The 24,608-nt window shown below is 41.8% G+C and overlaps 1 long non-coding RNA gene across 1 annotated transcript; it reads right to left on the reverse strand.

Moving 5' to 3' along the window:
• Positions 1-1,238: 1,238 nt before the first annotated feature.
• Positions 1,239-24,608, reverse strand: LOC149865903 (uncharacterized). The gene is made up of 4 exons (XR_016441563.1): positions 24,354-24,608; positions 5,790-5,894; positions 1,547-1,616; positions 1,239-1,327 (listed from the first exon to the last, which is right to left on the reverse strand). It is a non-coding gene; the product is annotated as an uncharacterized LOC149865903 (long non-coding RNA).

Here is a 24,608-nt window from a genome sequence, read left to right on the forward strand (position 1 = left end):
CTGATTCTCTCTAGCTCCCTCTCTTGTTTATATTGCATTGTCTTAGTTTATACTATTACGATTGTTGAATATAGTTCTTGTTGTTACCCCTTCTTTGTGTGACTGTCAATTTATTGCTAATTAATTACATTTCACTAATTAGAGCCCAGCAGTAGGCTTACAGTTAGTCAGAGATAAGACTCCACCCCTTTCGCAATGGGGTCCTTGCAAAGGATAGCAACCTGATTTGCTTAATTAAGGACTTTCCCATTCAGCAGCACCTCCAATGTGAGGTACTAAACAAGTGCGCATTAGGTTACTTTAAAAACCGCGCCGATTCATTACTACTCATTAAGTGATGGTTTAATACTCAGTATAATAGGCTACTGTGCATTAAAGCACATGTGTGGACATGCCCAAGCAATCTTAATGTGGTGCTGGGTACGTAGGCAAGCAAGCTGTAACCATTTTGCCCTATGGCCGAAAAGTTATAAAATGGGTTCTATCAACACTGGTGTAGAACTGATATTCTAGGAATCAGGACATGAGGAGCACCAATGTGGGTGGGAAACACATCCAAGACTGTTACAGATTGTTTGTAAAAGGGGTGTGAGGGGGAGCAAAGATAACTGAGATAACTGAGTGAAATATTACCAAGCAGAGTGATTTTTTAGCTCTTACAGTTCTGCCTGAATCAATCAATTTTTCATCAAGCTGTCATGAAAAAAATTCAAATAATGCTTCAAGTTTATATTACAGGTTTTTTCACCCAATTTCAGAGAGAAAATAAAAATCTTGTTAAACCAAAATCCGCAATGGGACTGCAGCTAGTACTTGTATCCCAATATCCAAAGTATTCAGCTATTCTGCTCATTCACTATAGGGTCCTGCAAGATCATAAAGGCAGAACACCCCTGTCAATTGAAATACTGCAGCACCATTGCCTCTCTGCTGCTTTGCAGCTTCAGTGAACCATTCTATGAAACCCCTGTCCAAGTGAAAATGGGGAATAAGGATAAGTAAAAAGCAGCCCAGCCTTTTTTTTTTTTTTTTTTTATTATGTGACAAAGGGTTTAGATATTACTAATAAAATTCTCTGCCCTGGAAAGGAGAAGGGTAAGCCTTCCAGCTGTTTCTTTAAGCTCAGTGCAGCACAGCAAGGAACTAAGAGGGAGACACAGAATAACTGAGAAGATGCTAGATGGGTGCTGATCCATGAATCAGTAGAGTGGGGAGCAGAATGATGACTCTTTACAGCCTGCTCTCAGAAAAGGGTGGGAGTGATTTGGACGGTAAGGGGTTGCAGATTTCATTAACTTCTTCCTCCCAAAATTTCAAATCATTCACCCTTGGCAAGAATAAATTGAAAATAAAAGAAGAATTAATAAAGAAGTAAGAAATGTAACAAAAAAACTGAAGAAAGAGAAAGTAAGCACAGAAAAATGAAGGCAGAGTAAAGGATAAAAGTAGAACAGAGAGAAGAAAGGATAATGATGATCACAAAATGCTTTTCATCCCCCCCTTTTACCACTCTTCCCAAACCATGGATGAAACTTAACTAGCTTACCTTAAAATATTTTCTCTCCTAAACCTTTGTGTCAGATTAACAACTGGAAAGTAGATCCTCTTATTCTGCTCTGTAAAACATCAGGAAAAAAAAGTTCTTCCAAATCTAATAAAGAAATTTTCTGCTTCTAAACCACAGATACAAAAAAGTTGTCTTCTGCACACCTTTCAAAATACACGTGAATATTCAAATGTTCCCAAAAATATTATTCTTCTATTCCCATTTGCACTGTTTTGTGGATCTATCATTTTTTCTAGTTGTAAAGATAAATGGTCTTGTTAGCATTACCTTTATATAATGCTATTTTAGCATGACATAACCCAGAAAGTAGTCATAAATGTGGATCCTGTTTCTTATACAAAGTTATTACCAAAGCATGTTAATTCTTGCTGTTATGTGGTATCTATTGTTTGTAAATGCCCAGAAAGTGACAATTTTTTACCAGGCTACTGCATTCTTTGCCCTCCTCTGCATAATTAAGTGAAATTAATGATGAATTTGGAATAGTAAAATACCCAAGGACAACTAATGTGTTTTAACCTGTGGCTGTGAGAAATTCAGAAGCAAGACACATTTTTTACTGCTTTAATCTTGTGTTAGTCCTTTGATAGAGCAATGAGGGCCTCTCAGTAACTGTCACCCATACCTATCTGTGACACTTCAAGATATACATGAATCTTCAACTCTGAAGCTTTCTAGCAGTATTACCAGGCAAGATAGTGCAGTGCCAGTAAATCAGTGTTTCCAGAACATTCCCGATAATATTATTTTATTATCCTTCTGAGAATGCCTGAGGAACACGGAAACATTCTTTGTTGGTAATTGTTGATCTGAGTTTCAAACTTTTACCCTGTATGCAAAGCAATAATATACACACACACACACACCCCAACCAGTGTCTTTGCCAAGGAATTTACAACTTCTTGAAAGTTATAAAGTTGGCAATTGCTGCAAGTTTTATAAATAAAAATTCCTCTCATGCTTCAGTTAATTTTCATAACTGTAATTTATAATACATGTAATACAGTGTGCGATTCCTAATAATGTAGATTCATGCTTTCCTGGTTGGGAATATTAACAAAAAAAAACCCAGAAGGCAGTAAGGGGTCATTTATTAAAACCATTTCTTAGAATTTAGAAATAGTTTTTACTAGTACTCGAAGTTCATTAGTAATTAAAGTATTTGAATAAATATGGAGTGGCAGAAAAGAAAAAAAAAAGGGATGTCAGTCTCAGCAGAAGAAAGGAAGGGTTGCCAGAGATTGCTAGGAAATGGAACACAACAATGTACGACTGATATACAGGGGAGTGTAGGAGAGAACAGGAGGATAATGAATTAAAGCTAGAAAGTCACACCAAAATAGTGAAAAAAAATGAAGGCTTAGAGTACAAAGGTGAGTGTATGAAAAATTAACGATAAGCAAACAACTCAAAAATTGAGGCTCTGAGGAAGGTTTCAGGAAGCTGGACAACTGAGAAGCATTCACACAAAGACTCCATCCAAGTACCTGAGTTATCGATTCCAGGATAAAGTCTGACATGATTCACAGGATATGGGAGCAGGTGGAAGATTAGAAGAGACTCATATGATCTCTATATATGGCCACAAAAATGACCCCTCAATACACTCTTCATGAGCCATCTGGAGGAAAAATATAGAAGACTGCACCATCAAACCTGCACTAGACCTGCATTACATAGATGATGATGACACAGCAATGTCTTCTTAACCTGTGCAAGAAATGTAATATCCTCCCAAAGGGACTCATCCTCTGCAACCCTATAACTAACACACACAACTCTATCTATGAACACAACTATGGAGAACTTTGGAAAAACTGAGAAACCATCTTTTTCATCTAACCTACTCCAAATGGATCAATTTAAATGGAAGATACCCATGCTACGAAGCGGAATGATATTAATTTGTAAAAATACCTGACTGCTATACAGCAGACTACCAAAAAAACCTGATGACAGCCATCCAGCATAGGAATCCACTCTGGAACTGGAAAATATTAAATCCTTCCCATGTCAGCTTTAGAAAAAACTGCTTCCACTTATCCCCCACACTGCCACCCCAGGATTTTTCTATATGCTCCCAAAGATCCACAACCAACGTAACCTTGACAGACTCATCAGGTCCAAGTGTAGTGCTCTCATTGAAGAGCTATAGAAACGATCCTGAAACCATTTGTCACAAAAACAGCAAGTTTTCTATGATGCAACCTATTTTCTCAACAGAATCCAGAACATCAACCACCTCCCTGAGTAGGCAATACTAGCCAGCATAGTTATCCACCAGCCTGTACACTAACATCCCAAACCATGAAAGCAGAGCTGCCTGCCTCACATACCTTGAAGTAGACTCTCATTTGCAACATGTTGTATAAATCATCCACTTTATCCTCACCCATAAAAACTTCACTTTCAACAATAGTTGCTTCCTCCAAACCATGGGCACAGCTATGGGCACAAAGATATGCCAACATCAATATGCCAACATCTTCATGAGCCACCTGTAGGGAAAATATCTAGAAAACATTACCCTCAAATCTGCACTATACCTGTATTACATAGATGACCCATCAGCATATCTCTGCTGCAACTACTAGCAATACTACCCCCATAAAAACCCAGCAGAATCCATGGTTCCTATACATGCCATTTCCAAAATGTGATATACATGATCCAATGTAACAAGTTCCCTTAAGGCAACTATGCAGGTGAAACTAAACAGCAAATGCACACCAGAATGAGCCCTCACAGAAAAAACAAAGCACATGCACACGCACACACACACCCCGTTAGGAGTGCATTTCTCACAGAACACCTACTTCTTCTCTGATCTCGCTATCCACATACTCAAGACAGACCTACCTAAACACCTTTAAAAGGTGGTACTCAGAAAGAAAAATTCCTAAGCTGACTGGGCACACAGAGCCATGGACTAAATGTTGATATTGGTTTCATGGCACATAATATTTTACCTAACTCCTGACTTTTTTCTACACAAGAAAGATTAGAATGACCCTCCTCCTTCTTGATAGGCTTTGATCTCCCAGTAATCAACTTCCTTTCTTCCATGAATGTTGTGACTACTACCCCTAGGATTTCTCTCACCCCCTCAACACCACTGTTTTTCACTATGTTGTGCCTAGCTCCTTGTGATCCAGTCTGAGGAAGCATGTCTTACTTTATCCCAACTACACAGTTGGTCCAGTAAAAGATACTACCAAAAAAATCCTTGCCTCTTGCATAATTTCTGGACCATCATGGCTGCAACATCATTCTTATACTATCTATATATTTAAAGCATAGGAAGAAAAAACTTAGTAAATGAGATACAGTAAGTACTCAAGGAATACCGTAATATGAGTATGGAAAGAAAGAAGAAAAGAATATTGATAAAAGCAGTAGTCAAGGAGGCAAAGAAGTCAGTGAAAAGGACTATACCTAATCTAGCAAATTAGGTGAGATCAGAAATAAATAAATAAGATTTAAGTATGCATGCAACAAAAAAGGCACTAGAATTTATTGGCTCAGGGGGTGAAAACGTCTATCATAGGGGTAGCAGACTTAGAAGAATAGCAACCACAACTGGAACACAGGTATTAAGGGATATGGCTACTCAGAAAAGGTAGAAATAATGGTAATGGGGAAGAGGTGATAAGCTGTAGAGAAATACATAATATTAGAATGGATAAAACAGAATTGATGTGGGTCAAGATTGCTTTGGAGAAGAAGTATAAGAATCTAAAATGCAGCAAAGAATCTTCTTTGGACTGTCAGGGTCAACTCTGTGTAAGAATATAGAGATCTCTGCAGTGTTATTAGTGCAAAAAATCATAATGGGAACTATTTCACTTTGGGAAACTTCCCAAAAGTTGCCTACAGAACAAATGCTTCTAACAATTGCAGGGATAACTTATTACTGACAGTAACAACTGAGAAATTTCTTCCCTAAATATTCTCTACAGGAAACACTGTTATTTACTTGATTTTAGTAAATAGTAGGGTGGCACAATCGAGCAGCTCATCATAGAAAATGACTTTGGATGAGGTGATTATAACCACATCCTGTTCAAATAAAATGGAAGGAAAAACAAAAACAGGTTTACAATTTGGAAATGGCACACTTTGAGAAAATAAATTGAATTAATTATTGAAGTTAACTGGACAAAAGTGACAGGGACTTAAATGTGAAGGTTTATAATTTCTTTACAAAGAGGTGCTAAGTTACCTGGAATTTGAATCCCAAACAAGGGTGGAAATATTCAGAATAATAAGTCCAGATCTAAGTGGATGAATAACCATTCAGAAAGAATGTCAGGAGTAAACATAGATCCTGCAAGGAATAGAAAAACAAAAGGACTGATTAGCAAGGAAAACTACATATTGAGTCAGAAAATGTACACGTAAAAAGCCAGATCCACCAAGGACCATAAAGCTCATCACTGTGATACCCAACTATTAGGTGCCTGACCTTTGTGGGAGAATCCACAGCCCCAGATTATAAACCTACATTCCATGTAAAATGCCTGGGCAGAGTTAGGCACTTTCAAATCATATCCACAAAAACTTTTCCTCAGACAGCCACTAAGAAGTACTTCTGCAGTGTTTAAGAACAGTGTTTTCTTACTGAAAATCCCTTCCTTCACTTAAAATTCTCAATCTCCCATCCTCTAGAAAATAAGTACCTCACATTTTTCCTTCAGGAACCAAAAAGGTTATTTCTTTGTATCAGGAAATGATTGGAGGAAGAGGTAATGGTGACTCTCCTTTCTTTTGAGGGGATTCAACTCTACATCACTATCATCTCAGGAGCAAAGCCAGACATCAGGCAATTAGACACTGTGTATGGGAGAGAACTTGAATTCCCACCTACTGAAAGTGTTTAATTTTACATAAAAGAGTTATACATTACTTGAACCAAGGGTCAGTGACTACCCGCAAATGCCGTCGGCACTGTCAGCACTGGGGTGGTGAGTGGCAACCACCTTGAGGTGCCACCGACAGTGTCCTCCGCCGACCTCTGTTTTTCAGGAGATGCACTGCCACGCTCAGGGGGTGCACGTGTGCCTGTGTACACCCCTTTTGCATTACCCCTGCTGAGCAGGGACCATCTGCAGGAGGCTGCGGCAGTGGCAGTGGCAGGGAGGGGCATGGCCAGACACAAAGCCTGGAACTGCCAGTGGCATGCCCGGAAATGCCAATGGCACTTCTTGGGGTGGGGGGCACCAGCACTCCATCTGACCCCCTCCCGCCCATTGCCTAAGCCAAGAGCACTCACTCTCAGGGGAGGCACCAGCACTCTCAGGGGCTGCAAATGCAGCCCTATGCACCCCCAATGCAGCGCCTATGGAAACAGTCATTGGATTTAAAAAAAAAAAAGTTTTTAGAATAGGAGCTGGAATGCAGACCCCTTCACATGCATTAGAGCTCTAACCAATGATCTATTGTGTTAAAGGATGTCACTGGCCTGGTTTTGAAGGACAACTGTGGTTGACACTGTATTTTGTGCAGTCATCATGTTCTGAGAATGCCTACTGGATCAAGTGAAGAAACAACTAGCTTGTGACTCTCAATAGGGTTTAGGCATGAGTTAGGTACCAGTATGCTCAGCACTGTCAAGACTTTGAAGTGCTTCTGGGCATGCTCCTAAGCTCCTAGTTCCCTGAAAAAAAATTAAAGTCAAAGCCTTAGTTGCCTCCTGGTATAGGACAAAAATGAGTGTTTGTGTGCTGAGGGAGGGGAGGAAGCAGGAAAAGGAACAAATGTTCATTATTTAAGTTTTGGATTTACATCCTTTGTGGACCTAGTCTAGGGCAACAACTTTGAAGTCAAGCTAAATTAGATCATGCAAAGGACATTAAACAAGAATATTAAAGGTTCATTAGCTTTATAAGTAACAAGAAAACAAAGAAGAATGGCGATACAGTAAGAACTGGATAGAGGTTCAGTACAACCTAGTAAGGATGGAAAAAAAAAGGAAGAGCATGCTTCAATTTTCAATAAGAACAAAGGTCTTGAATGTGGGTGCAAAGACAAGATGGCTAATAGGAATGAACATAATCAGAGATTACCATGACAGTAAAAGCAAAACTCAAAAAGTTTAATGTACTGAAGTTATGAGAACTGAATAATTTCCATCCTAAACTACAGAAAAAGGAAACTCTTTTGCTCAAAATTACCAATGCAATAGTAAGGCTTTTTGAAAAGTGTATTAGTGTGCATACATTTACCATATTCCTGGCAAATAGTAAACTAAATATTGATATTAAAGAAAGGGTAGTAAAAGTTATCTGAAGAAAGTGCACACCTGTTTGTTTAACTTCAGTACACATCATACAAGGCTCTAGAACAAATTTGGAAGGCAAGCATTGTTGTGGGCCGGTAGGGGGGTGTAGCAGGGCCCCTGCTACTAACAAGTAGTAATATGGGCTCAGCTGCCCATCACCAGGGCAGCACAGGTGTGGGTTGCCAAGACAACCAGTCTGGTCAGCTGACCAGAAGGGGGCAGGGCCTGGCCTATATAAACAGCGAGGCTGAGGCCAGAGTCAGTTCCCCTCTGGCAGCCAAGGAAAGTGGAGCTCTGCTGGAGCAAGCAGAGCAGGGAAATCTGATGGCCTGAGCTGCATTCTATGAGATAATATGGGGTGGAGGAAAACCTGATAGGGAGAGGAATGATGGATAGCCAGTTGGATGTGGAGTTTATGTTGTAACCCAGGAGTGGGAGTTTTCTGTTTTGTTGTTACACCAGAGGACTGGGCGAAGCTATAGGGGTTGGAGGAGGCCTCATGGGAGCTTCCCAGCAGTGGGGGGGTTCCTAGCACTGGAGAGGGCGCTGCGTTTTGGGGTGTCCCGACCCCAGCCCCAGTGGGGAGGACATCGGGAGGAGCCCTGTGTGGGCATAGGCAAGAAGACCCAGTGGGGTGTAGGACCTAGAAAGGGGGTCCGAGGGCCAGGTAAGGCTGAGGCTGCCTGAGCCCAATTGTGAGAAGCCCAGTGAGCGTAAGACCCGGGAAAGGGGTCTGGGGCCAGGTAAGGCTGAGCCCGCCTGAGCTCAGTTGTGAGGAGCCCAGCGGGTGTAAGACCCAAGAAGGGGGTCTGGGGGCCAGGTAAGGCCGAAGCCGCCTGAGCCCCGATTTGTGGGAAGCGTGAGCAAGGCCCCAGTGCGGGCCGGGAGCGCGAGGCACAGGCCCCGGTTGGGGGTGAGGGCCATGGGGAGACAGACCCCAGCGAGGGCTGTGAGGGCCGTGGGGAGACAGACCCCAGTGCAGATGGCAAGAGCTGTGAGGCCCGGCATGGGCGACCATATAGAGGCAGGCCCAGAGATGGTGACAGTATTGAGGCCCCAGTGCAGGCGACAGTGTGGAGGCCAGCCCAGGGAGGACGACGGTATAAGGGCAATTGTATAAAGGCACAGGCCCCGGTGAGGGCGGGAGTGCGAGACAGGCCCTGGTGGGGTGACAGTGTAAGGGTGAGGCCCTGGTGCGGGTTACAAGAGCCGCAGGAGACAGGCCCTGGTGCAGGCTACGAAAGCTGCGGGAGACGGGCCCCCCGGTGCGGTGAGGGCCATGAGGGAAGCATGAGGGTGCAGGCAGGCAATTGGACAGAGCCCCGGTACAGCAAGGTGCCATGCCAAGGAGAGCAGGAAGGCAGCCTCCCTTTAATGATATTTACCAGCAAGATGTGGCAGGTGAGATAGCAGGTGCGTTTGAGACCCAATTTGGCACAGTAGGTAGGGATACTAGGGGAGGTCACGGCACCCCCTAGGTCGGAGCTGCCACAGGGGGCTACTATGCTGACCCCCCTGCCTCACTGTGCCTGACTTAAACCCTGCTTCAGGTGTCTCCCCTGGGGTGCCTATGTCTAGCTGACCTTCTTCCTGGAGCACACCCACAAGATATCTTTATTGATCAAAGAGGGAAAGGGTAAGGAACGAGTACGAGACAAAGGTATATTAAAAGAAAATCACCTTGAGCAAACTAGAATGGGTGTGATGGCCCTTTTGATCTGCAACTAAAATTACTTAATCCTAAATTACTGGCTAAATTCCAGGTAAACTATTCACAAGTTCATCCAGACACGGAGAGAGAGAGCACCCGAGGAACATGCTTCTGTCTGTGTCTTTGTTCCCGATGGAGTGACCTTTTATAACCTTTTTGACCTCATCACTAAGTTCCAACCAGAAACAGGGACTATATGATGCAGACCAGTCCTTTTAAAAGTCATCAGCATCCCCAAGTGGAGGGACCAGGGTCTCACAGGTTGTTCAGCAGGAAACTCAGGATAAAGGAAAGGCAAGCTCCCCATTCCCAATGGATTTTTTACAACCCACTCACTTAAGTGACCAGGTGGTTCCTGAGTTTGAAAACAGTGGGGCTGGACAGACCCAAAGCAGGAAGCCTATTTTATAAAGAGGTATTTTGGACAATGGAAATTCAGGAGATCTAATCTATTCACCTTCAGCAAGGCATTTGATATAGTAGCATAATGTCATCCATGCAGACATAAACCAATGTGCATGCATATGCACACACACATTTTCTTTTACTGTTAACCTGGAGAAGATTAAGAGAATCGGTTCATATGAGGAAAGAAATAGCTAAATAAGAAACTACCACATATTCAGTTGAAAAGATAAACATCTGTCAGGAATACAGTTCATCAAGGACTGGTTATAGTATCAACCTTATCAATCCAGAGCTTATGGCTGCCAGGCGCATGGCTGCACATGCATTTGGGATCACTGCACATCACAGTTTCATAGTTTCTAGGGTTGGAATGGACCTGAGTAGATCATCAAGTCTGACCCCCTGCCATGGCAGGAAAGAGTACTGGGGTCAAATGACCCCAGCAAGGTGTACATCTAGTCTCCTCTTAAACACCCCCAGGGTAGGAGCCAGCATCACTTCTCTTGGAAGCTGGTTCCAGACCCTAGCCGCCCTGACTGTGAAGTAGCGCCTCCAGATATCTAGCCTAAATCTACCCTCTGCCAGCTTGTGACCGTTATTCCTGGTCACTCCTGGCAGTGCTCGGGGGAACAGGGACTCCCGCAGTGCCTGCTGGTCCCCTCTGACTAGTTTGTAACAGGCCACTAGATCCCCCCTCAGCCTTCTCTTATGGAGGCTGAACAGGTTCAGGTCTGGTAGCCTCTCCTTGTAGGGCCTGCCCTGCTGCACCCAATTATGCACGTAATCATGCCCCCTGATCACATTGAGCTGAGTCAGAGCATCCCCAACTAGCAGTTGGCCCCAGGGGTCAGCCTGTCAGCCCAAAGCTGCTTCCCCCAGCAAAATATACTGTGGAAGGGCTTGCTGAGGCACAAGGGTGCTTCAGTGCACTGAACATGGTTGTGTCCCAGCCAGTCCCTCCAGCATCTAAATGTGTGCAGCTGCAGTTTTTTACTCCAAAGTATTTACAAGTACTATCATGCTGCAGAGTAAATTAGTTTACTTTAGCTTAATAGGGGCGCACATGTAGATGCCAAGACATTTTCTGCCCAGCTAATTAGTCTAGTGTGCAGTAAACATTTCATGTAGATGTGGAGACAGAGAATATGCTTGCTCTCTATAAATGCAAAAGAGTACTGGTACAAAGGAGACAGGAAAGCATTTTAGGCAGAGGAATAATATTAGCACCAGCAGAAATAGATATAAAATAACCATGAATAGATTTAGGCTAGAAATTAGCTGCAAGTTTCTAACCACAAAAGTAATAATTTTCTGAAACAGCCTTCCAACAGAACTACTGATGGTAGAAATTTACTTCTGCTACTATAGAGTTTAATAAGTTTATGAAAGAAGTTTGTCTGATATGGTAGTCTGTGGGTACACATTTACACAAAATATTTACTGTAGAGTTACCCAATTAGCTCCGCAGTAAACATCTCGGCATCTACACATGTGGCCCTATTAGGCTGCAGGAAACTAATAAACTCCACAACAGGGTAGTACTTTTAAATACAAGTACTATGTTCCTATGGAGTTTTTTATTCCACCACAGCACACATGTGAATCCTGAGCTGGCTGGCCAGGGTGCTTCACTGTGGAGGCTGCCTGCTGGCACCCTTGTGCCCCAGACAGCCCTTCTGCAGCAGGTTAAGCTAGGTTGGAGCAGCCCCGGGCTGGCAGGCTGATACTGAGGGTCCCCTCACCACCAGGGCTGCTCCAATCCAGCTCAATATGTTGCAGTCCTGTTCACAAGTGCAAATGTGGTGCTTAGGAACAATAAACTCTGGCACAATATCTATCAGAGTTTATTGTGTAGCACTAATATGCATGTGTAGACACACCCTGTGATAACTTTGTCTAGATCATATAACCCAAGAGGCCCCTTTCAGTTCTGTAGTCTGTGATTCTATATTCATAAAATTCAGGAGAGTTTTAGGGGAACTATATTTAAGTTTCGATTAAGTTAAAATTGTTAGATACGAAATAAGTAAATACAATCTCTTTTTCTAATCATCTATTTCTGAGCTCAATTAAGAACACTTGAACTGTGATCACATCCTTAACTTTAGGAATATATTTAATCTCCTTTGATTTCAATGCTTAAATTCTCAGCTCAATGGCAATGCTCTCAGAATTGAAGTGCACGTGTATTCATCTGAAAACAGTAGCTGTAGACATGTAAATAAGGAATGGAGTACTAGAGACAGGTACTACAAAACATTTTCACTAATATTTTTGAGTAAATCATGAATTTACATCATTGGTATTTGTGTCCTTAATTAGCCGTCACCCATACAAGTACCATTTTGCCTAGGAAAGTGTACGTAGTAAAAAGAAAGTATCAGATACAAATCCTGGATGTTCATATGGCAGTCATAAAAGCTCTTTTTTACTGGGCTGACCAGACGTTCAAACAAACGCCAAAAATCTTAGCCCTTTTTTTCCAAGCCATTTTTTCACTATTAGCTTAATGGTCCAAATAAACACATTTGTAAAATCTTGAGTCAGTTTGTGGTTAGCAGAACAGAAACAGAGCCTATACTAGTCAAATAACTTTTTTGCTCCAATTCTAAATGTGATCCCAGGAAATTGTTTATTTTTCTTTGTCTGAGGATTATAATTATTTTTCTTCCATGATTCAAAGTGTCAAGGGCTGAAGGGTTATTTTATGTACAAGGTAGCATGTGTCACTGATATTCTAGGTTCAGCATTTTCTAGTTATAATAAATCAGTTCTATATAAATGTTAACTCAACTTGTCAATGCTCCTGCTTACCTTCTTTCACAGTTGCTGTATTCCCTCCTCTCTTTATCGTGGCTTGTTGTTCTGAGGTGTGCAGGTGTGGGGAGTGTTCCTGGCTGGCCTCCTGCCTGCTATTGCAGCTGATGGTAAGGCTTCTTGGGTCTGTGTGCTCTAAGGACCTTGCTTGTGACCAGTATTCTGGAGCCCAGATGCAACAACTGAAATTTGAGTTTGGTGGCAAAGGCACAGATAGGTTTATTGTCTCTTAGGAGAGTATACTAATGGGTCGGTATAGCAATCAGCCTAGCATAGAGAAACTGCAACTAACACCTCCTAAGTTGGTATAAGAGGGCAAGTCTCACAACCTTTGTATTTATAGCCAAGATGTCCTCACCCAATACTAATTCTTATTTTTCTCTCAGTTGAGATGTCCCTTTTTACTCATCTCTTTGCCAAGTACAGACACCTGCAGCTCATCCCCTGCCAACTGTAGTTTCCCCCTCCCCCCCGCACCAATTTTGGGCATCTAGAGCTCACTCCCTGCTGATTTCAGGCTTATCCAGCTCATGCCCTACTGAATTTGGGTAGCTCCAGCTCATTCGCTGCTGGGTGCAGCTCATCTCGTTATCTCAACTTTATTAATAGAGTTCAAAATTTTTATTCCTCATTTTGTTCAGCTACTGTTCCTTACTTTGAATTAGTATTTTTGCTCAGTGCATCTTTTATCCAGGGGCCAGTGAACCTGATACTCCCAAGGCCTATAGCAGTGCTTTAGCTTAACACAACTATAGCCTAGCATAACTTCAAAACTCCTGGGTTAGGGACAAAAGTTCCACATAAACTGGTTTAAGTGCTCAGCTTCTTGTGAACTAAGATCAACTGTAGTGACTGCACTGGTTTAGTACCAGAGCTGAACTGGATTTCAATGGCATTGTGTAGTCTGTTCAAATGCACTACAGATAGGACACCTTATGAGAGTCTTGTAATAGATGAACATGGGCCAGCAGTGTGGGGATGCAGTCAGGAAGGCCAACCGTACCTTGTCATGCATCCACAGATGCATCTCGAGCAGGTCCAAGGAAGTGATCCTCCCCCTCTATGTGGCACTGGTCAGGCTGCAGCTGGAGTACTGCATCCAGTTCTGGGCGCCGCACTTCAAGAGGGATGTGGACAACATGGAGAGGGTCAGAGGAGGGCTACTCACATGATCAGGGGGCAGCAGTGCAGGTCTTATGAGGAGAGGCTACGGGACCTGAACCTGTTCAGCATCCAGAAGCGAAGGCTGAGGGGGGATCTAGTGGCCTGTTACAAACTAGTCAGGGGGAACCAGCAGGCATTAGGGGAGTCCCTGTTTCCCCAAGCACTGCCAGGAGTAACTAGGAATAACTGTCACAAGCTGGCAGAGGGTAGATTCACACTAGATATCAGAAGGTGCTACTTCACTGTCAGGTCAGCTAGGGTCTGGAACCAAATTCTCAGAGAAGTGGTGCTGGCTCCTACCCTGGAGGTCTTTAAGATAAAGCTAGACAAACACCTCACTGGGGTCATTTGACACCAGTACTTTTTCCTGCCATGGCAGGGGGGCGGATCTGATGATCTGCTCAGGTCCCTTCCAACCCCACCAACTATGAAACTATAAACTATGTATTAGCTTCCCACTGGCCACCTTTCAGCAAGAGGATCTCAGCTACATGCTTACTCTGTGGAAATGAGGGACTCTTCCCTAGCTTGCTCCTGTGGCCATTGGCTGAGGGCAAGCAAGACTAGGGGTAATCAGAACACGGGTTTGTTGCGGGTAGGTCTTGTTTGACCAATCTCATTTCCTTCTATGACCAGGTGACCTATCACCTGAACAAGGGAGGAGAGATTGATGTCATATATCTTGACTTCAAAAAAGCTTTTGATCTGGTATCCCATGATCACCTCTTGGCCAAACTGCCTAGTTGTGGCCTTGGCTCCACCATGATCCGCTGGCTGGGAAACTGGCTCCGTGGTCGGACCCAGAGGGTTGTAATTGATGGAAGTAACTAATCGTGGTGCCCTGTGACCAGTGGGGTCCCTCAAGGCTCTGTCCTGGGACCCATACTGTTCAACATCTTCATTAACGATGTGGACATTAGAGTCAGGAGTGGACTGGCCAAGTTCGCCGATGACACCAAACTTTGGGGCAAAGCATCCACGCCAAAAGTTAAGCGGGTGATCCAGGCTGACCTGGACAAGCTCAGCAAATGGGCAGACGAGAACCTGATGGTGTTTAACACTGAAAAATGCAAGGTTCTCCACCTTGGGAGGAAAAACCTGCAGCCTTATAGGCTCGGCAGTGCTACATTGGATAGCACTACAGAAGAAAGAGACTTGGGGGTCATCATTGGCCACAAGATGAACATGAGCCTGCAATGCGATGCTGTGGCTAGTAAAACAACCAAAACGCTGGCTTGCATCCATAGACGCTTCTCGAGCAAATCCCGGGACGTCATTCTCCCCTTGTACTTGGCCTTGGTGAGGCCGCAGCTGGAGTACTGCGTCCAGTTTTGGGCTCCACAATTCAAAAAGGATGTGGAGAAACTTGAGAGAGTCCAGAGGAGAGCCACGCACATGATCAGAGGTCAGGAAAACAGATCTTACGATGACAGGCTGAGAACCATGGGACTCTTTACCCTGGAAAAGCGTAGGCTCAGGGGTGATCTGATGGCCACCTATAAGTTTATCAAGGGTGACCACCAGGATCTGGGGGAACATTTGTTCACCAGAGTGCCCCAAGGGATGACTAGGTCGAACGGTCAAACTCCTGCAAGACCGTTTCAGGCTGGACATAAGGAAGAATTTCTTTACTGTCTGAGCCCCCAAGGTCTGGAACAGTCTGCCAGCGGAGGTGGTTCAAGCACCTACATTGAACACCTTCAAGAGTAGATTGGATGCTTATCTTGCTGGGATCCTATGACCCCAGCTGACTTCCTGCCCTTTGGGCAGGGGGCTGGACTCGATGATCTCCCGAGGTCCCTTCCAGCCCTAATGTCTATGAAAAAATGTCTATGAAAAAAACACCAACCCTCCAGGCTTGGGCCTGCATGTAGGATGCCTGCTGATGGATTTGGAAGTATCTAAAGCCCCAGGCTGAAGAAGTCTGGGGCGGAGGACACTTGCTGGTGGCAGTGCCACGTACAGTGTTTGAATGATTGAATTTGATCAGTCAAAAAGATTCATAACTGATCTGGCTAATTTGACCTGGAACACGAAAAATTTTCCAAAATATATATATATTTTTAAAAGTGATCATGACCACACCCCCACCCCAGACCCTGGCTGGGTGCCTGTGGGAGGGGAAGCAGGGAGGTTTAATCCCTCCCTCTCACCCTTCATCTGAGTAGAGATATACACCTGAAGCTTCTGTAATACCTGCCTGCATCAAGCTTGCATTAAGAACAGGGAATTAAAATGATTCACAAGCAGATTAGAAAGAAAAAGAAAACAAGTGGGGCAAAAAAAGAAAGAATGAGGGTCTTGGACCCTGCAGTGACATGTTTATCTTCTTGAATCATACTGTCAAATGTTTTGGGCTGGAGTATGGTACAGGTGAGTCCATTGCATTACATTGCTACCTGCTTAGAAGGGAATAACTGGTCAGGAGGAAGGAGGGGGACAGGAAGAAGTTTATAAATAGCTTTGAAGTAAAAAAAAAAAAAAGGTTTTGCAGTTAAAAGCTTAAAAATGCTCATCTTCTTCCAGAAAGAGGGGGAGGAGGGAAGGGAAATCCCCACAATGGACCTGTTTTACAAGTTTCACTTTTTCTGTAAATAGATTGATTTGTTTGGTTTTTCACCTTCCAGAAAGTACTGATTGAATTGCTAGGCTTTGTTATCAGCCCTTTCCTGCTTAGCAATGTATTTTGAGTAGTTAAATAAAAGCCTATAATGCCAAATGTGTTTTAGATCATACTCTAAAGCACAGGTCAACAACATTTTTGGGCAGTGCCAGAAACACCCACAACTTCAACTTGTAAGATGTTGGCATGCCAGGGGCAGATGGCAGGGGAACCACAAGGGGCTCAACCCTTGTTGTGGCCATGTAGCTCTGGCCCAATCCCCACCCTTCATCCAGAGGCACGTGTACTAAGCAAAATCCCTTCAAGTGCCACACTCCGGCACCTGTGCCAGGGGTTGCCTACCCCTGGTCTCGAGTCACATTGAAAGCTGCTTTTGAAAAGCTTCTCTCTCTCTCTCTTCCTTCCTTTTTTAACTTTTTATGGCTGCCTGGGCCAGTGACTAGCCATGCTCCCTGGTGCTCTAACAGCCAGTGGGGGAAAAAGCTAGGCAGACCCCAGCTGGAGTTCAGTGCTGGTAGGAGGGGAGTCAGGGGGATTTACTCCCCTTTTCTTCTCCCCCTTGGCCTGAGGCATTGCCCAGGCCATTGGTTGTCCATGCCCCCCATTGAGCTTAGCTTCCCTCCAGCAGCCACTGCAGAAGGGAAGGGAGGGCTCACTCTAGCACCCCCCCCAGCTTGTGGCCTGAGCCACTGCAGGCATGTGGCTGCATTTCTGGAATCAAAAGTGAATGTGTATTCACTTGCTTATTGGTTTAATCTATGCAGGTTAGACTAACCTGCAAAAATTGAATCAATTCAGGCTCAAGATTTTTGATGATCTGTACTTAGCCCTGCAGTGCTCTTTGGAACCATCCAGTTTCAGTATTCTCTTTAAATCTCTTTGGAAAATGTGCATTACTAGGAACGTGCCTGCTTTTTTTTCTGTTTACCAGTCTCATTTTATCTTCCAACTCTCAGACAAACAAATATTAAATAATGACTGTAACAATGAAATGAATGAGAAACATAGAACCACTTGTAAAAATCACCTAAAAAAATTAGGAAAACAGGTCTTTCCCCAAACAGGTCTTCCCTTTCACTGTAACTCTCAAACAGGTTGTTTTTACTACTTACAACTGTTTGTCATTTTTCACTGTGCTGTCACTCTCATGACATCTGTATGCTCTCAGGGGCAGAGGTTCTTTTGAAAATGTTATCACTCTGTATCTTTCTATTTATATTTTATATGTCATCTGCACAGATGGTTTATAAAACAAATCATCTTCTAAAACAAAATATTTTAGTAAGCTTAGATTCCTGAATGCTGTAGGAATGATAGAGTTAAGAGAAGTATCCATATATCTTAAAGCAGGCTAATGTTCTGCAAAGGGCTAAGGTGTTTGAATGTATTAATTATAGCCTTGCCCTTGAGAGAATAAAGGAGATGTATTTAGATATGTATTGGTCTGCATGTGGATTTTTATAGCACTGCAGGCTAGTGTCTTAATAGCTTGCTGTAAAAAGTAACATTTAAGCCTGAATAGAATATAAAGAATAAGTACAGGATAAGTAAACAATTTAGAAATTCTATTTCATAAAGCAGAGGTAGTTGTCAAAGTTCTCCCTGTAAGGAAGTTTCTTTAACCTTGTTTGAGAAGTCAGAGGTTGATCAAAATGATCATTGGAAAGTTTGTAGTTACTCAAGTGAAAGTGCCTGATTACATAGGAACCAACATTCAGATTTCTCCAATTTCCAACATTCAGATTCTTCCTTTTTCATACAAATGATTTTAAGCAAATCTATTAAAACACTATTATGCATGGATCAATTTCACAATATTGACTGTATTGCCAGCACACTCATTGACATCAAGTGGGTTACAATTACACAGTAGAGTTTCAAAAACATGACTAAACCCCCCCCTTCAAATGTTTGAAATCATGAGATTTTAGATATAAAATAATTCATTGGGGGTGGGGGAGTAGAGATTTTAGGATATTTCTAAACATTTGGCTACAACCATTTCATTTTAAGAAAATGAAAGCTGATACTCTATCATTATCCCAAGCTCTAGAGCTGTCATTTCAAGAAAAACATCAGCCCTCAAAAGACTTAGCACTTTCTGGTTTCAGTGCTCAGTAAAATCTCCATGATTTACCCTATAAAAATTTTTACTTCTTCATAGGTAGAGGTCTCCAGTAGCATTTAGATTAGATTTTAAATTCCATCCATTTTAAAGCACTGTCCTTTTTTCATAATGCTTCTCTCTGGAACATTTTATCTATGTATGTACTTAAATATTAGATCTTTCAACTGAAACATTCTAAATAAGATAGAACTTTCTTTTGAAAAACTACATATTTCTGCCTGCCTTTTCCAAAAGGCCTTACTGGTATGCAGCTCTGTACCCAAGAGAATTCTCCCAAAATATTGCCAGGAGACAGTTTTATGTGATGCTGCTCTGGTCTGCAAAGCTACAAAGCTCACTAGAATATATCTATTAAATAGGTCATTGTATCAAGACTTATGTCTCTCTATTTCCCCACATTTAAACTGTAACCTTTTACCTCAGCTAATGAAGTTCCCAAATGTCATTTGGTGTGATTTTTTCCCCACATTGTGCTTCTTTCTGGATATTCTACATATGAATCATAACTCAGTTTTCAGCTTAAGTCCTCTTGACCTTTTGGCTAGGTACAGACATTTGAAAAGCCCAAAGCAGACTTGATCTAAATTACACAGTTTTCTGTAAGCAGTATAGTTTAGATTAGTAGCAAACAGAACATACATTCACGCTTTAGTGGGGGAGACAAATTTTACACAGGTTCTGACATTTTTAAAATAGTCTGTGTGCACCAGACTTCTGTTCTGTTACAGATATAAGCCAAGTTGTGTGCTAAACTTCTGTTCTATAATATGTATAGGCTGGATTCAGATCAATTACACCAGTAAAATTGTAATGTCTCTATGAGGACTTTGTCCTTTCAGCAGATAGTCTCCCACATTGCAAACTGGGATAAACACCTTCTGTGATATTTGTCACCACAGTAGATCTTTGTAGCTCCAGAGCTGAACAAAAAGGCTATTAAAATGTTGTTCTTGCTGGTACCCAAACTGAGCATCTCCTGTAACTGCACAGGGATAAAAGTTCTAATTATCTTCCTGTGCTGGTAACACATCAATGTGAACATATAAACATAGCACAGTTTCAGTGCTAACATCAGGTACTATCATAGCAAGGTATTACTTTGTTTTTCTTCATTTTCCAAAGATCCTTGTCGGTGTTCAATTCAGAATACAACTTTCTGTTTGTTTGGGTTTTTTTTTTTAATTTAAGAATACCTATTAATGATTTGCATTAAAAATTACTGGCCTGAGTATTAAGCAGACAACTTTCTATGGATCCTTAGGTTTAAATAAAGTATACTCAGCGTATGATTCTTCAAGGGGAGAGTTGGTTTTAGACTCCTATATACTGTATTTAAGTACAAAACAAGGTTTTTTTTCTCTAATTAGCATGGGGGGAATTCCCTTGCCTTATATTTGCATACAAAGAAATCTTTTTAAATACATTGGCTATTTTTTAAGTCATGGTGAGCCACTACAGTGAATATATTTTTACTTCCTCTTCAGTACCACAGCTGAGCTGTGCTTTTCTTTCCTATTTGTGATCATTCCTGTTTCTTCCCCAGCCTTAAGTGCCTGGCAAACATCACAAAATGGGGCCCCAAACAGTTTACCCAGAAGCCCTCTCTTGCCCCCTTTCTCAGCCCATTGCATTTGGTTAACATTGCCCCACCTTCCATGAGGTGAAGCCTGACCATGTTATCCTACACCTCATCTGCATATAATTTTTTGGAGCATCTCAAGACCCATGACAAGAACACCTGGTTCCAGTCATGAGTGTAGGGTTAATTAAGCACATGGATCCTTTGAGCAGTGCTGAGCTGTGGGGTCACAGCTTGAAATCTTGTTGACTCTGGTGGGACCCAGCCCAATGAATTATATGGTAAATCATGAGCCTTTTGGCTTTGGACATGCATACTTTGTATTATATATAAGTAGGTGCCAATGTGCTACTTAAAAGTGTGTTTATGGCATACCTGTGCTTAAACTTACAGCAGCTCAAAAATTGGTAACATACATAAATTCTGAATGAAATAAAGTCTATAGGCTCTACATGCAAGTTACTACAGCTATGTTTAATCCAAGGTCAGTGTTTTCAAATTTTCTCCTCACTTCCATGTGCTCAGGGAGAGCAGAGTATAACAGTAAGTGGGGAGGTAAGGGACTTCTGAAGATAAGAAGTTGGGGGAAAGAAGAGGACAAGGAGGTTATCTGACCTCCCAGATTTATTTTCCCTGCTCTAGCAGTGGGAGGGCAATAAATGGACAGCAAACTTCCAATAATTAGATTCTATACCTAGAAAATTATAATAAATGTATAGATTTTACATATAATAGAATCTAATTATTGGGTGAATCATCCTATATTTGAATAAACATGGTATTTCCATAACCAGTTTTTCAGGGATTTTGTTGTAGTTTTAGAAGCATAAATTCAAGATTTGCTGCAGACTTATGCCAAAGGCTTTCTTCAATCAGCTCTCCTATAAATGGATACCCATTCATTCAGGATAAGATGCTAGCTGCATGATGACTGTATTTGCCATAACCATGTTAGCCTGATGAATAACGACAGGCACAGGCACAAGCACAGGCATATTCTTAATTCTGAGTTGAGTATATGTTAACTAACTACATATGTGTCTATTTCACACAACCCTGTTATAAAATGCTCCACAATACATGAAGATGCTGATGGTACTAAGAGTGACTAAGTGGAAAAAGGGGTATGCAACCCAAGATTTCATGCACACGAGGGAAATCCAGCCTTATCCATATGGTAGGGCAATGTTATGGACATTTGGCACTGCCAGGGTAGTGCAAGGGTTATGCTGAGGGCCAGGCCAGCCCCCTGCCCAAATGTCCAGCAATACCAAAGCCAAAATTCTTCTAATGAAGATATTTCTTTTTATGTTTGTTTTTATAATTTAGTAACTACATGAAAGGATTATTAGAAAACAAAATCAAACATTAATTTTTTAATGACAAATAAAAATATTGTGGGGGAAAAAAGTTTGTCACAGCTAAAAAAATTTCAGACACTGCCGTTGAATCAAAATTCACTTGCTTGAATAAACATCCCAAATGAATGTCATATAAAACAAAATACTGCATTTGCTAAAATAAATACACGTTAAAATGAGTAGCTACAGATGGCTTCAATGCTTAGAGAAATAAATAGAGCTTAGACTAAAATAAATGTAAAATACTGAAAGAAGCATACAACTGTTTTACAGAACATGATAAAATGAATACTGCACCATTTAAAACTGATTGACAGGTAATGAACTATAAAATCTATATTGAAATGGAAATGAGAGAAAGAATAGCACAAGGCATCATCTCTACAGTCATAAGGTGGAAAGATGGGAAATTTTCTAAGACAACAGTTCACCAAAATTAAGCAAATTAAAGATTGATGAAAAATCTATGTGCTCTGATTGAATTAGCCAGTTGCTGAGAGACAGAACAGCACTGCAATTTAACATGATTATTAGACGGATGCTTCTGCTTATATGAGACTACTAGCATAGTTGAAAATGAGACATCAGGAAAATAAAATGCATTGTTGTGCATCTGGCCTTTTCATAGTTCTAATAATGTATGTTAGCCACCTAGTTTACAATCCAAGTTTAAATCTGGTAGGTACTTAATGTAGTAAACATTAATTTCTTCTGATTTCTAGGTTCAAGAGTTAATTTTGCTCAGCATCTGTTCTGAATTGCCTTACAAGCAAATCTTTCTCCCAGCCACTACAAACAGAATTCATAAAGTAATATTCAAATTCCTAGAATTCAAATTCCTAGAATTCAGCTCAATTAACACAGAAAAAAACTTCTTTGTACGTTTGATTTTTCTTGCAGTTTCTCACCAGGACAGCTCTCACTCACATGAGAGGACAGCTCACCCTCTCTCTCTTATGAGAACTTTTCTTTATCACTGGTGGATAAACAAGTTAACTCCTTTACGGAGGGTGGCAAAATCCACCAGAGTTTCTGACACAGAAACAACATTTATTGTCAAGTTGGGATGTTTCAGGAAAATACTGTCTCTTTGTTACCACAAAAGAACGTGGCATGTGTTTTGGTATCGACTGGACTTTCTTATGCTATTTAGAAAGAGCCTAATCCTTCTTATAGTGGCTTATCTGTTTCTTTCACTGCAAGAAAAATATTTGTGTAAGACCAGGGGTCATATTTAATACCCTGTCTATCTAGATGCTCAATAAAGCTGTAGTATCATTAAGAAAGAACTTGATAAACAACAGGCTGTCTATTAAGTGAGGAGGTACTGGACTCCCAAATTGTCATGAATCCATAGAGAATAAGACCAAAAGGGACCATTAGATCATCTGGTTTGAAGCGTTGTACATCACAGGCCATTACATTTTATCCAGTCAAACAGGTATTGAGTCCAATAACTTGTGTTTGGCCAAAGCATATCTTCAGGGAGGATATTCAGGATTGGCTTAAAGATTTCAGGAGACAGAATTGCCCACTTCCCATGTTAATTTGTTCTAATGATTGATTGCACTCACTGGTAATTTTTTTTTCTTATTTCAATTTGAATGTCTCTAGCTTCAAATTCTACCTATTGATTTTTACATATTTATAGGTGCTACGATATATAGACCTTTATTTCTAGTATTTTCTTTCCAGATATGTAATATAATCATACTGCCTCTCAACTAGGGATGTAATGACACCCCCAGACAACCAAGATAGATGCCAAACACCAGGGCAACACCAGCTTTTGGTTGCAATCATGCCACTGGCATAATTGTGCAGCTGTGGCAGCAGCTGTTTTTTTCTGCTCCCTCAAATTGACACCCAGGGCATTTGTCCCAGTCACCCCACCCTAGTTATGCTACTGTTCTAACCTTTGTGATAAGTTAAAATGATTGAGCCTTTTAAGTCTCTTACTTGAGCATTTTCACTAGACTTTCAATCATTTCTGAGCCTCCTTTCTGCAGTCTCTCCATTCTTTAACAATGTTAGCACAAAAACTGAATACACCATTTTCTTATTATTAGTCTCAGCAATTCCATATATAGAAATAGAAGCCACCTCCCTGTTTGTACATCCACAGGTTACATTAGCCCTTTTTGCTATATTTCGTTATTGTCCTTTGTTCCCCCCTAAATTGTTTATCAAGTAACTGCTTTTGAGAACATAATCCCCCTTTCTGTAGGTGTCTGATAGCAATAATGCATAACACAAGCCACTAGAAATGCATAAATGATGAATTCCTGTTGGGATAGAACATGCGACAAATATATTTACTTACAGCAACACTGCCATGTAAGATGCATTTTAAGCTAGGAAACAAAGCATATCTTACCACATGTGGGTCACATCTCAACTCCTCAGACCCTTGTATAGCGAGGGGATGAATATGTCTTTACGCATCTGTAACCCTGGGCATGACACTACACATGTCCTCACCTGAATGGTGGGATCCTGGGGTACCCAGTAGCCAGTAGCCCTGCCCAGACCCCCTGGGAAGCTGCTGCAGTGCCCCTGAGCAGAGAGCCTCCCCTTACAATCAAGCACCCTCACAGACAATTCTCAAACTATTTACAAGATTTAATTCTTTAAAACATAACAAATAACCATTAAATAAACGCATTGATATACCAACTAATATACCCTCAAGAAATTATTTACACAGTCTCTCACTTGCACACGGTGTCCTGGGCATCCCATGTGCACTGCCCCTGGCAGGGTGTCTCAGGGAGCAGAACCGTCCGTGTCCCTGCACATGGTCTGTGGATGCTCCCTGGTGCTGGTGTCCGTCTCTGTGCTCGTGGGGTCTCCAGGCATCAGGCAGCGGCTTCTCCTCTGCAGTCCCTGCAAAGACAGCCTTCCCCGGCCTTTCACCCCCTTCCCAGGCTCAACAGAGAGCAGTATCTGAACTGCAGGCTGTAGCAACTC

The sequence above is a fragment of the Crocodylus siamensis genome, chromosome 4 (genome assembly GCF_052110815.1).
Source record: "Crocodylus siamensis isolate JL-2025a chromosome 4, ASM5211081v1, whole genome shotgun sequence".
In the NCBI taxonomy this organism is placed as follows: domain Eukaryota; kingdom Metazoa; phylum Chordata; order Crocodylia; family Crocodylidae; genus Crocodylus; species Crocodylus siamensis.